The sequence below is a fragment of the Cucumis melo genome, chromosome 12 (assembly GCF_025177605.1).
Source record: "Cucumis melo cultivar AY chromosome 12, USDA_Cmelo_AY_1.0, whole genome shotgun sequence".
In the NCBI taxonomy this organism is placed as follows: Eukaryota; Viridiplantae; Streptophyta; class Magnoliopsida; order Cucurbitales; family Cucurbitaceae; genus Cucumis; species Cucumis melo.
This window is the reverse complement of record NC_066868.1, coordinates 21,220,005-21,231,681: the sequence shown is the minus strand read 5'-3', so window position 1 is coordinate 21,231,681 and position 11,677 is coordinate 21,220,005. Positions and strand designations below refer to the sequence as shown.

Sequence of the window (11,677 nt, the reverse complement as noted above, 5' to 3'; positions counted from 1 at the left end):
CTGTTAGGATCAAAGAGGTTTAGAGGACGGGTTCATAATCCATTGAATGACTCCTTCTACGGGAGGCCCTCAATCTTTGTTTATATCCATATTCACAATCGATCTTCTTCTTCACGTCTGGAGGACTAGTCCGAAGGACTGATTTATATCTATATTAACCTGTCTGGAGGTTATGAAATAATTCGACTCAAAATGATGAGAGGTTCAAAGAATTTGAAAGCGAAACTCCTTCCTTATCCCTTATTAGGAGTGCAACTCATGAAATTCCACTAATCCGGTTTGAATATGGATTTCTCAAATTCTTTGATAAGGAATTCGCTTTACCCCTCTCCTTCCTAACCTCAGTTGAGTGGCTTCGCCCCTCTCCTTATTTTCTTGAGGGTTCATTCTAATTGGATAAGGAAGGAATTCGCTTTCAAATTCTGAGATAATTTTTTGATCCTTATCTGTCGTGTTATTTCATAACCTATAGAAAAACCCTTAATTGAATCCATATGAATCTGAAAGGAGAGGCGGAGTAGAAGTTGAATGAAAGTGAAAGTCCTTATCCTTCAAATTAAAAGGAGTGCAACAAAGAAAATTTCACTAACCCCTTCTTCAGACTCCTATCTACGACTCCTCTCCTGAAATTCGAGCCGCTTTCGCTCCTCTTTTCTATCCATATTAATATGTTCTAAAAACAAAGGTCTAAGTGATAGCTTAATGTGAGCCCTTGTTCATTGCCTTGATAAGCTTAGAGTTGATTCCACTTTTGTCTCTTCTTTAGGCTTGATTTTCTTCTTCTTCCTTGCCTCCTGGTTATCTTTTCATCTTTTTTCAATCAAAAAGCATGAGGATCAAAGAATTTGAGATGTTAGAAGGTGCAAAATCAATGGGTGCCAGAGTTGCTACAATTGCTTCAGCGGGAGCTACTGTCAGTATTGGAAACGTCTTCAGTTCTTTGATCCATTTCGTGGTGCGAAATCCATCATTGGCTAAACAATCATTTGGTTATGCAATTTTGGGCTTTGCTCTAACTGAAGCTATTGCATTGTTTGCTCTAATGATGGCCTTTTTGATCTCATTCGTATTCATATGGATTTCAGATTCCTTCGGAGTGTCCGAAGGCTCAAAGAATTTGAGAAAAGAAAGTCATTATACTTGAAAGAGAACGCTCGACTGAAAGGAGTCCAAGATTCAAGCTGAATTAATGAAAAAGGGATCGACTAAAAAGAGAGAAAGAGGCTCAATGAAATATGAGTTCGTTCGTCATTCCACTAGAAAAAAAGGATTCCACATTCAAGAGGACCAGATAATAGCCTGAGTCGAGTAATGGGAAGCGGACTAGTCCAAAAAATGCTCGTTCTTCTGATGTTGGGACTTACAATGAACCTTATGACTCGAACTCTTCTTAAAAAAAGCGTCTCTTTATATATAGATCAGTCTTAACTTATCTCAAGCAATGTCCATCCCATGCCTTTCTTGGTTAGACCAACCCAAACGGCAATTTCCGACAAGTCTTTCTTCCTTTTTCTTGAAAGAAGTGGAACTACAGGGATGAAATGAAAAGTATTTATGACTCTGACACTCAACAGCCCACTTGAGCAATTTTCCATTCTCCCATTGATTCTTATGCATATAGGAAACTTTTATTTCTCATTCACAAATCCATCTTTGTTTATGCTGCTCACTCTCAGTTTGGTCCTACTTCTGCTTCACTTTGCTACTAAGAATGGAGGAGGAAACTCAGTACCAAATGCTTGGCAATCCTTGGTAGAGCTTATTTATGAATTCCACCCGAACCTGGTAAATGAAGAAATAGGTGGTCTTTTTGGAAATGTGAAACAAAAGTTTTTCCCTCGCATCTCGATCACTTTGACTTTTTCGTTATTTCATAATCCCCAGGGTATGATACCTTATAGCTTCACAGTGACAAGTCATTTTCTCATTACTTTGGGTCTCTCATTTTCTCTTTTTATTGGTAATATTATAGTGGGATTTCAAAGAAATGGGCTTCTTTATTTTAGTTTTTTGTTACACGCAGGAGTCCCAATGCCATTAGCACCTTTTTTAGTACTCCTTGAGCTAATCCCTCATTGTTTTCGCGCATTAAGTTCATGAATACGTTTATTTGCTAATATGATGGCCGGTTATAGTTCAGTAAAGATTTTAAGTGGGTTCGCTTGGACTATGCTATGTATGAATAATCTTCTCTATTTCATAGGAGATCCTAGTCCTTTATTTATAGTTCTTGCATTAACCGGTTTGGAATCAGGTGTAGCTATATCACAAGCTCATCTTTCTACGATCTCGATCTGTATTTATAATTGAACAAAAGCGAGGCTCCGTAAGGCGTGGAGCGAAATGACTGTTCAAGAGTGCATTATGAAATAACTCAACTCAAAATAAAGGATCAAAGAATTATCAAAGAATTTGAGAGCGAAAGTCATTGTCCCTTATTATTCTTAGGTGGGAGTGCATTATGAAATAATTCGACTCCAAATGATAAGGAGAGGGGCAAAGCGAAAAACATTATCCTTATTAGGAAGGAGCCCTTTCTTTTTTGAAATAACTTGACTCCAAACATAAAGGAGAGGCTCCGTTAGGAGTTTTAACCAAAAGGATTTATTCCTTATTCTTAGAAGGAGCCCTTAAGATTAGGTGAAGGCTATTTAGCTGCTCAAGAAGACTAGCTTTGAGTTGTTCAAGGAATTCGTAAAACGCTCAATTCTTAAATACAGGCACATGACCCTCTCCTTTTAGTCTCGCTGCTTTGTCCCCCTCTCCTCGCTCATAGGACTTGAGAATTCTCTCATTGATGTCTACTCTTTGCTTTGGTAAGTAGCACCTGCCTTATTAAGGTCGAAGGGCATGACACTGTCAAAAATCTAGTCCCTAGGGTGTAGTAAATAGTCAACGCAGTCGGAGTTATGTGCTTAGGATCCATCCACAATTATACCCTCAAACCCTAGAAAGATGGGAATCCAGCTCACCAGACTGTGTAGTCGACCAGGATATCGATGAGATCTCAAGGGTAATCATCCTTGGGACTAGCCTCATATCTTTGTAGTCTACACACATTCCTATCCTTTCACTCGCTTAAAGGTAAGGGTTCGGGGCAAGCCTGACTTGAATTTCCTTCAGGTGTCACAAGAACCAGATGTAAAAGCTTACATGAGGAAGAACCAACCAACCAACAAACAGAACTCCAAAAAACTAACGAGTACCTATTTTTTCATTTATGATCTAGTTATTTTTTATGTTTAATTTATGTTCTACTTTCTTTATCTGTTTGATTTTCCTATTTTCTTGTTCTAGGAAGTTTGGAGAAGGAGAGATCGAAAGTGTCATCATTATTCATTCTATTTTCATATCTACTCTGAAAAATCAATCTTTCCCTATATCTCCATCCCCAGGAACTCTCAAAGAAAGAATAAGCAAAAGAAAAGGGTTAACTTCAAGAGTCAGCTCATCGCCCAGAGCCTCAAAAAGGTGAATTTGCTCGATTCCCCAACAGGTTCAACATCCAGAAAGAAGAGGATAATGCATTATGTGGTTTCGCAACAGTGGAGTGGCATCTCTAAAGGATGGCTTTTCGACGATGCGTAGAAAGGAGAATGATTTTTGGTTTGAAGGTCGGAACTCAACAACTCTGAAGTCATCACCTACGGCAAGACATTGAAGGCAAGGCAGAGTAAGGAGTTGAGAATCTTGAACCTACTTAAAGGAAGAAAAGGAAGAAAGAGCTCCTTCTAAGAAAAAAGCCTATCCATTGAGTCCTAATAATGCAATAATCAGCCGAAGGCTGGAGTGCAAGTGCAGGAAAATGCACTTAATTCGAGATGGATAAAACAAGGCTTTGCTTAAGACATGTGGATTGTAGAAAGAACCTCATATCGAGCTCATACCCAAGGATGCGGATGGTCGATCCTCATTCCAAAAAAGAGGCCAAAGTAAGGACCAAGAGCAAACAAGGGAGTGAAAGTCGGTTTTAGTCGCCATGGAAGAAGTTGTTGGGGAAGTAGTTGATTCAAAGAAATATGGTATATGAACAAGTCTAATGTCATAAGGCAAAGGAAGGCCTCAATCGCGAGGCAGGCATGGAATCATAAGTAGTCAATCTTTGAGGCATAAAAGAGTGCTGAAAGGGTTCAACCTAAATCAACCAAATTCAGGTAGAAGGCGAATAAGTGAGACTCAAGGTTAGAAGTTTCCTCCTGACCTATAATGGCACACTGGGATAGTTCCACCCGACTCAATCAGGTCTTCTTACTGGAAAGCCTATGAGCACCTACCTACCATATTCCTACCTCGGTAGCATTAATCCATACTTCCAAGATTCTAAGCCTTTTGATAGAAAAAACTTTGCGCACCCACTAACTGAAACTGAGACTGATTTCGCTAAGAAGAAGACGATCAGACGATATGGAATCGTCTTCTGGGTTTTAGTAATATGGATAAATAAGGGTCAAGATAACTGTCCGAAGGACTCTGAAAGCCAACTGGTGAATATGGAATTTCATGAGTTTTAACCAAAAACAAAGGTCTAGATTAGCTTAATTAATGAATTTAAGGTAAGATTGAAAGGTGCGAAGCAGGTCGACTAAGAAGGAAAGGAGTGCAAGTCAAAACCATTAATATTCATAGACGAGACCGGAGGAATTTTGAGTGGAATTTATGATCTGTCCATATTCAAATAAGATCCCTGCCTTTGTTTTATTGCGCCTCATCTAGAGCTTTTTTTTTTCTCCATATGAACCTGTGGTCTCATTGATAAGGACTGAATTCACGTGTTAAGCAAATTCTCAGAGATCTAACTCATCTTAGAAAGTTGACGTTTTCTCGTCGTTTTTCTTACATTTTTCACTTTCTACTTGCAATTCAGGCGAAAATCTGAGGAATGAATAGGCGGTCTGGTCTCTCCTTTCTCTATCCATCCCTCTGAAAACTAGGGGGAGAGCTATTTCTTAAAGTGAGCGCTTTAGGATTGAATACCCTACTTCCTTTTCTTCCTTCCTGCTAAAGGTAAAGAGGTCAAGCAGGTAAATCAATGAAGAAATTAGCCTTAAGCCATCTACCGATCTCACACTTTCGAGACATCAACACCATGCAACTAGAACTAATTCCAAATTAAAGAAAAAAGTGGAAAACCATGGATTTCTTAAATTCTTTTATACTCTTGACTTGTTTTTATCCAATCTTCTTGATCTATCTTCCTTAATCTGCAGAGTGGGCGTATATGGTGTGAGCCACTTTAGTATCCTTCTTTGACTTTGACCAGTGTAGATAGAATCTATAAAAAAATAAGGAAGAAAGCTAATAAAGGATCTTGTTGAGCCGGCTTTCGAGCCCAAGAATCGTTAGAGGTAACATTCCTGCAACAATCAGTGGAACTAATGGAAAGCTAATCTGACGAAAAATGCAATATTCTTTGCGCCTTCAGAGGGAGCAAGAAGAAGAAGATTAGATTGCTTCTACTTATCCTCCGTAGTTGAATGTAAGGATGCCTTGCTGGGTACGATTTGAACTAAATTTTCTATCTCGTTCGTAAACTCAATCTTCCGCTTATCTTATGATTGAGCCTCTCCATCTATAATAGAACTATTCACTGAGCCTTCCTTTTATGTTATAATTGAGCCTTTCTAATAACCTCTTCTTTGTTTGATAATACCGAATCAGAGTAGATTATGCAAACGAATAGTCTAAGGCGACTGAAATTCTTTGAGCCTAGGCTTTCGGAGGCCTCAAAGATGGAACTCATTCAACAACGGCGAAGACCCAGTGGTTAAAGTTCGCCCAATAGGTGCGAACGAGAGGTAACTAAGAAAATGGAATTGAGTCGGGATCAGATGCAGGCAAAAGAATAGGACAGGTCTTTCATCAACAAGGTAATTAAGATTATCCACGCTTTGATCCAATACGCTTCTGGGCGGCTCATTATGAAGGGAAAACATCAAAAGGCATGCTGCAGCGGAATAATAAGAATCATTCTTTACTCTAAATGCATCTAAACGATTTAGAAATTAACATGCATATGCTATGCGATGGACCTAAACGAAGAGCATAAAAGGTAAACGATGAACTTACCTTCTATAGTTCTGAACTTCTTCTTCGATCCAAAGCTTCTTCTTTGCTTGAAAATCACGAGCAAGGACAACCACTAAGTTGACTTACTAATCTCAGGACCAAGAACGGAGTTGTGGGACTCGGTTTGTGAAGTAAAACTTTAAAAGAAGGAAGGAGGTAGTGTATCGTTTAGGTAATTTTTTGAGGAAAAAACATCATCCTCATTTCATTTTGTAATGAGAAGTTTATATATGAAATTTACATGCAAATTGCATGCAAATTATTTCATGCAACCTCAACACCTAATTAATCAACTCTTTAATAAAATTTGTGGCTTCTAATTCACAATAAGCTGCCACATTGTCCACTAAATTTTAGTTAATTAAGTAATTAGTCAAAGGGGCATTTTGGTCATTTTACCAATTAAGTCAAAGTCAAACTTTGACTTTTCTTTGTCAAAAGTCAACTTTGACTTTTTACTATTTTACCCATCTTGTCAAAAGTCAAAAGTCTCCTTCCCAACCTCAGTCGAGTTCAATGAGCCTTGAACCTTTCCACTCCTGAACAATCGTTTTGCTTTGCGCCTCCGGACAGGTGAATATTCCATTTCATGACTCCTACGGAGGGAGGACAGGTTCGCAAATTCTTGCTCCTTCTACTACGCAAATTCTTTACGCCTTATAATTGCCTTTTTCTGACTTCTCTTTCTCACTCTTTTCTTCTTTTCCATTCTTTGATCAATGAATGTGGAACAACCTTTACCAAAAGACTTCTGTAAGCATCTTATTGTCCTTCCAAAAAAGCAAGCTTGTAGAGTCTTCTTTCATATGGGCGTCTTTCTCCGCTGGATCGAATGTCAGGGAACCTTTTCTAGTTGTCTTTTGTATGATTGTACTAATATCTTCAAAAGACGAACTCAATAGTCAAAAGATTGAATAGGGAAAACCCAATCGCAGGGAAGGCAGAAACTTTCACTCCCACTGACAAAGGCTCTGGCTTTCAGGCAACTCGAGCTAATGATAGAACAGACTTCTCTAAGGTCTCCTAAATAAAGGAGGAAAGGGCTAAAATGGACACTTTCTTTTCAGTCTCGCTATCAATATGAGGTGAAGCCCCGCCATAGACCAAAACATCACTTTCTAGATTTAGCTAACAACTCGCTTTTAACCGAGAAGGAGCTTGACGACTTGAATGACTAACTGGCACTGAAATTGGCTCGCATGCCTCATTCAATAGGCTAGATGCCACAACTTCATAGTCTAAGTCTAGGCTTCAAACTTCAACCACGAAAAGGGAACTAGCACTTTTCGGTATACTAAGGGCAAGGAAAGTCGAGGCAATGTCAACTGAAACAGAATAGAAGGAAACAGCAACTGGATCTCCAACTCTTTTGACTCTAGCCCTTTGGTTTGGTGTGCCCTACGCACGATAGAGAACGAGCTCTTTTCACCCTACGACTGCATAGGTTCCAAGCTATTCTAAGGAGTCACCGCATAGAAGCGATATGGAAAATCTCTTATATATTTCTGACGATCCAGTAAATTACATCATATCAGAAAGAAGAAATAGTCTCTACGCCTAAGAAATCCCATATCCTTTATCTTTTCTTTCGTAGAGCTTTTGATCGTTCGTATAGATTGACTTTCAGAAGTTATACGGAAAGTCCTCACACTCATAGTAGGCTTTTAAAACCAATGAATGGAAAATTGCATCCTTCCTTTAATTGGTAAAAGTAGTCAAACTAGCTCTTCCCTATTATCTATATTCCGACTGATTAGTTCCACTAAACTTCTTGGACTTGAAACCTACTAAAAAGAGGAAAGCCTAGCCTTCTACGGCCTACTAAAAGTCAGAAAGCTGCGGTAATTCCATAGTGAAACCTATGTTAGAAAGATTGAGTGGAATAACCTAGGCTTTCTCTTGTTCAAAGCAACCTTCACCAAGGCATCCTTATCTTGTCTCCCATCAAGCATAAAAAAAGAAGCTTGCTTTTCTTGTCCGTAATCCTTAAGGCTTGATCTTCCCTTCTAGCCTCCTTCTCCGTCTAACTTTCTTCTTCTTCTCTTAAATAAAGAGCAGCTGATCAGAGATCTAAGAATGGCCGTAGCCAATAAGTTGATATGAACAAAAGAAGATCATAAAAGATCGAATTCAAAAAGATCTCTAATTTCGTTGATCTTCCTCTTCCTTTTTCTCGTGAACTCCTATCCTTATATTAGCCTTCCCTTACTGTTCGTGCTTTGTCCCATGTGTTTAGCTTCTTTCGTTCATCAGCTCTTTCTAGGGAATATCAAAATCAAGGTCAGACTTCTTCAAGAAAGCCTACCATGAAAAGGGGTTCTCTTTCATCACAAGAAAAAGGAAGAGGCTCGAAAGTTCATAATAAGCGGAAGACTAAGGAGGTAGGGGCTTAGTCCCACCTCTACCACCCTGTGGGAATCGACACATCAAGAGGGTAAGAAGAATCGAAGTAGAGCTCGACAGCAAGCACAAAGGAAAGCGCTCTATCATTCCCTTTTTTCTTCTTCAAGTAGAAGTGGGCAAGGAGAGGATAAAAGCGGCTATGGTCTCCCTACTTTCTTACTCAGACTCATGAAATCAAGACTGGGCCTATACCCTACGAACTTCCACAGCAGCGACCACGTTATGGTGGCCACTCCCCGATCTCTTATGAGGTATCCGAAAGAGTTCACAGCAGTCAACAAGAAGTTAGCATTGGCTTAAGGTAGGGAATTCAATAAATCGATAAATGGGTCTTGCTCATAGCATACAAATCACCTATGTTCGAGCATTCAATATCCGTCTCGCATATTTCATATCCTATATGGAACGATTGATCTTTCTTCTTATATTTCATACCCTAACTCGGGTGCCCCCTAACCTGACGCGGGGTTCCACTCCTTCTAAGGAGTTTTCTGCCACTCGATAGCAGTTACATATAGAAGAATAGACTGAGTCCCCGCCTAAACGAATAGCTTCGATCAGAGTGTCAGGTTTCGAGTTCCATCTTACTTACCATTCGTGCTCTTGTCGAAACTGCTGCCGGTAGAGCCTAACCATTTTTTTATATGTAGAGATTCAAATCTTTGAATATGCCGCAAAGCTCATGCTTTTTCTTCAACAACTACAGGGGACCTTAGTCTAGCTGCTGCAAGAACAGAAACTAATTCTACTGAATTCCCCTAATAAGCAAGCTTCTCTTCTGTTGCAGCTGCTGATAAAAGATCTCATTCCTTTCGTACAAATATCCGAAGAAGATGATCTCTGTCTTCGCACAAACTAATAGTTAAGACCTCCCACGTAGTGGGAAGTTCCCACTTTAGTTGCCTCTTTCTCGCTTCATCCCTCCCTCCTAACTTTGAGCCTAGGCTTTCTTCCTCAACCTCTCCAATCCAAACTCCCTAGAACAATCAAAACTCCAAAAAACTAAAATCAACTACAAGTTTCTTTTTTATATTCTAGTTTGATTGTATTTTATTTATGTTCTATTTTATTGTTGGTTGTTGGTTGGTTCTTTGCCCCTCAGACTGAGGCTTCTTCCGAAAGGGAGACTGAGGATTGATTCCTCCTCCATTCCCCTCTTCGCTTACGGGCACCGTCGATCCGAGATTCTAAGAAGACTGATTCTATTCAATGGCACAGCCACTGACCCTTTACTCTCTCACATATTCTAACCTCTCCTTCTACATGGGTTGCTTCAGAGCTTGTTTTCTCGGTAAGAAGCGGAGGTCAAGAAAGAGCAATTGTCTGACTTGCTTCCTCTCAAGGTTGTATTCTTTTAGTGGTCTCATTGAGAATAAAGTCAAAGACTTTGCGGTCCGAAGGCTCGACTGAAAGGAGAGCGAGACTCAATCAATGAACATGGGCTCGACTGAAAGGAGAGAAGTCAGAACCATTAGATTTAGAGGTCTCAAAATGAAAGACGTTTGGACGCTCAATTCTATGATTTTGGTCTATAGAAGGACCAAAAAATAGCCAAAGATCAGAATTTGATTATCGACTACTTATTAGATTTCTATCTTCTGATTTCATTCCCCATTCGCAGAGCTTTATAAAGAGAAAGAGAAGAGCTTCGCTCGCCTTATATCTAATTCTTTCAATTGCGGGAGAGGATAGGTCTGATTTTTGAATTCTGAGAAGTGCAGTGGGAATAGCTAAACTAGAGCTGGCATCCATTGATAATGAACTTCTCGTTGGTAAAATGTACCGGGATTTGGTCGGTCTAATTCATCTGCAGAAAGAATGGTAGATGAGATGGAAAAACTTACTCATTTGCAAAAACAAAGGGGAAACCGTAGGCAAGAGGGTAGAGTGGAGAGCAAAAGAAAGGGGAAGAAGATGCTACCAAAGAGCTAGGAACAAGCATGGTAAACCGCGTAAAAAGGGTTGGCTTCCTCTGAGGCCCAGCTCGTGACTGCCCAAATCAAGAGAGATTGAGTGCATTGATCGCAGATGAGAGAGAGGGGGACAAGTTCCCTCCCTTCTGACCCCTGAACACATTCATCTTCTCCCTTACGTAATATTGCTCTAAAGCCAATCCTTCAATTGATTCTAAAGAATGAGATTATCGAGATCTCACTCTGAAACGAAACTCAATTCACATCCTTGCTTTCCTTGAACTTCTTTCTTTCAAACTACTCCTACGAAGCCTTCCACTAGGCTTTTCAATCTTCTTTGAACCTACTATTTCTTGTTTGAATGTGTCTCACGTAACCTATTCAAAGACGAACGATTCCTCTAGCTTTTCCTAGCAAGAGAGAGTCTCAAGTGACGAAGGCTGCATCCTCAGGTCTGTATGGAGAGGATTGATGAAAAGAAAATAGGCTGAATAATCCTAATGTGGGATTCGACTTGGAGGTAGTTATGGTAGGGTCTAGAACAACCGAAATGCTTAGAAGGAAGTGCTTTGGAAAGGGTTGGTTTCCTAATCTAAATTCATGAACGGCTAATATCCCCCCCACCCTACGACCAAGAGCAAACTCACCCATCCGTGCATAGGTTAGAGCCCCAGAATCCAGATCCGTTTGAATAACGAAATGAGGTTAGACCTGGTGCAAGGGTTGCCAAAGGGAGAATGAGATCTGATCGAAGAACTTCTTGCCTCTGAGCCCTAATTCTTTTTAGAGTTCTTCCTCGTCAACAGATCTAATAACGGAAGACCTAGTCCTCTCCTGTCCCGTCTTTCTTCTGTGCCTCATTCGCTCCGTGGGATTCCTAATTCTTCTTTTCATGTGGAAGAAAGTTTACACGTCAAAGAAAGGTCAAATAAGAGTCCTTTCGACTAAGAAGTATTGACACACACCTAAGAAAAAGGAAAAGAGAAAAAAGCCTTGATTTGAGTAGCGATTCGATCAAAGAACAAGAATTGAAATGCCAACTCTCACTGGTAGCCGCCTCAATGAACAAGGGGCGGAAAGACCTGATGGTGCAACTTCCCTCTCTCTACTGCCTCTAAAGAGGCAAGGGAAACTGCCCATGGCTCGAGAAGCCTGGCCCTATCTTATGACTTGGTATCCCCCTAGTAGGATAGTCGGACGGATTTATGGTAGGCTTGATCTTTCTTTTTTTGTCCTTCTCTTTATTCAATGAGCTTTGATCCTCTTCTATTAATCTAAGGGCTCCTTCTAATTGG

General features: G+C 40.0%; 1 pseudogene; it reads left to right on the top strand.

The window, feature by feature from the left end:
• Nucleotides 1-836: 836 nt before the first annotated feature.
• LOC127144474 (ATP synthase subunit a-like) lies at nt 837-3,180 on the top strand (annotated as a pseudogene).
• The last annotated feature ends 8,497 nt before the right edge of the window (nt 3,181-11,677 follow it).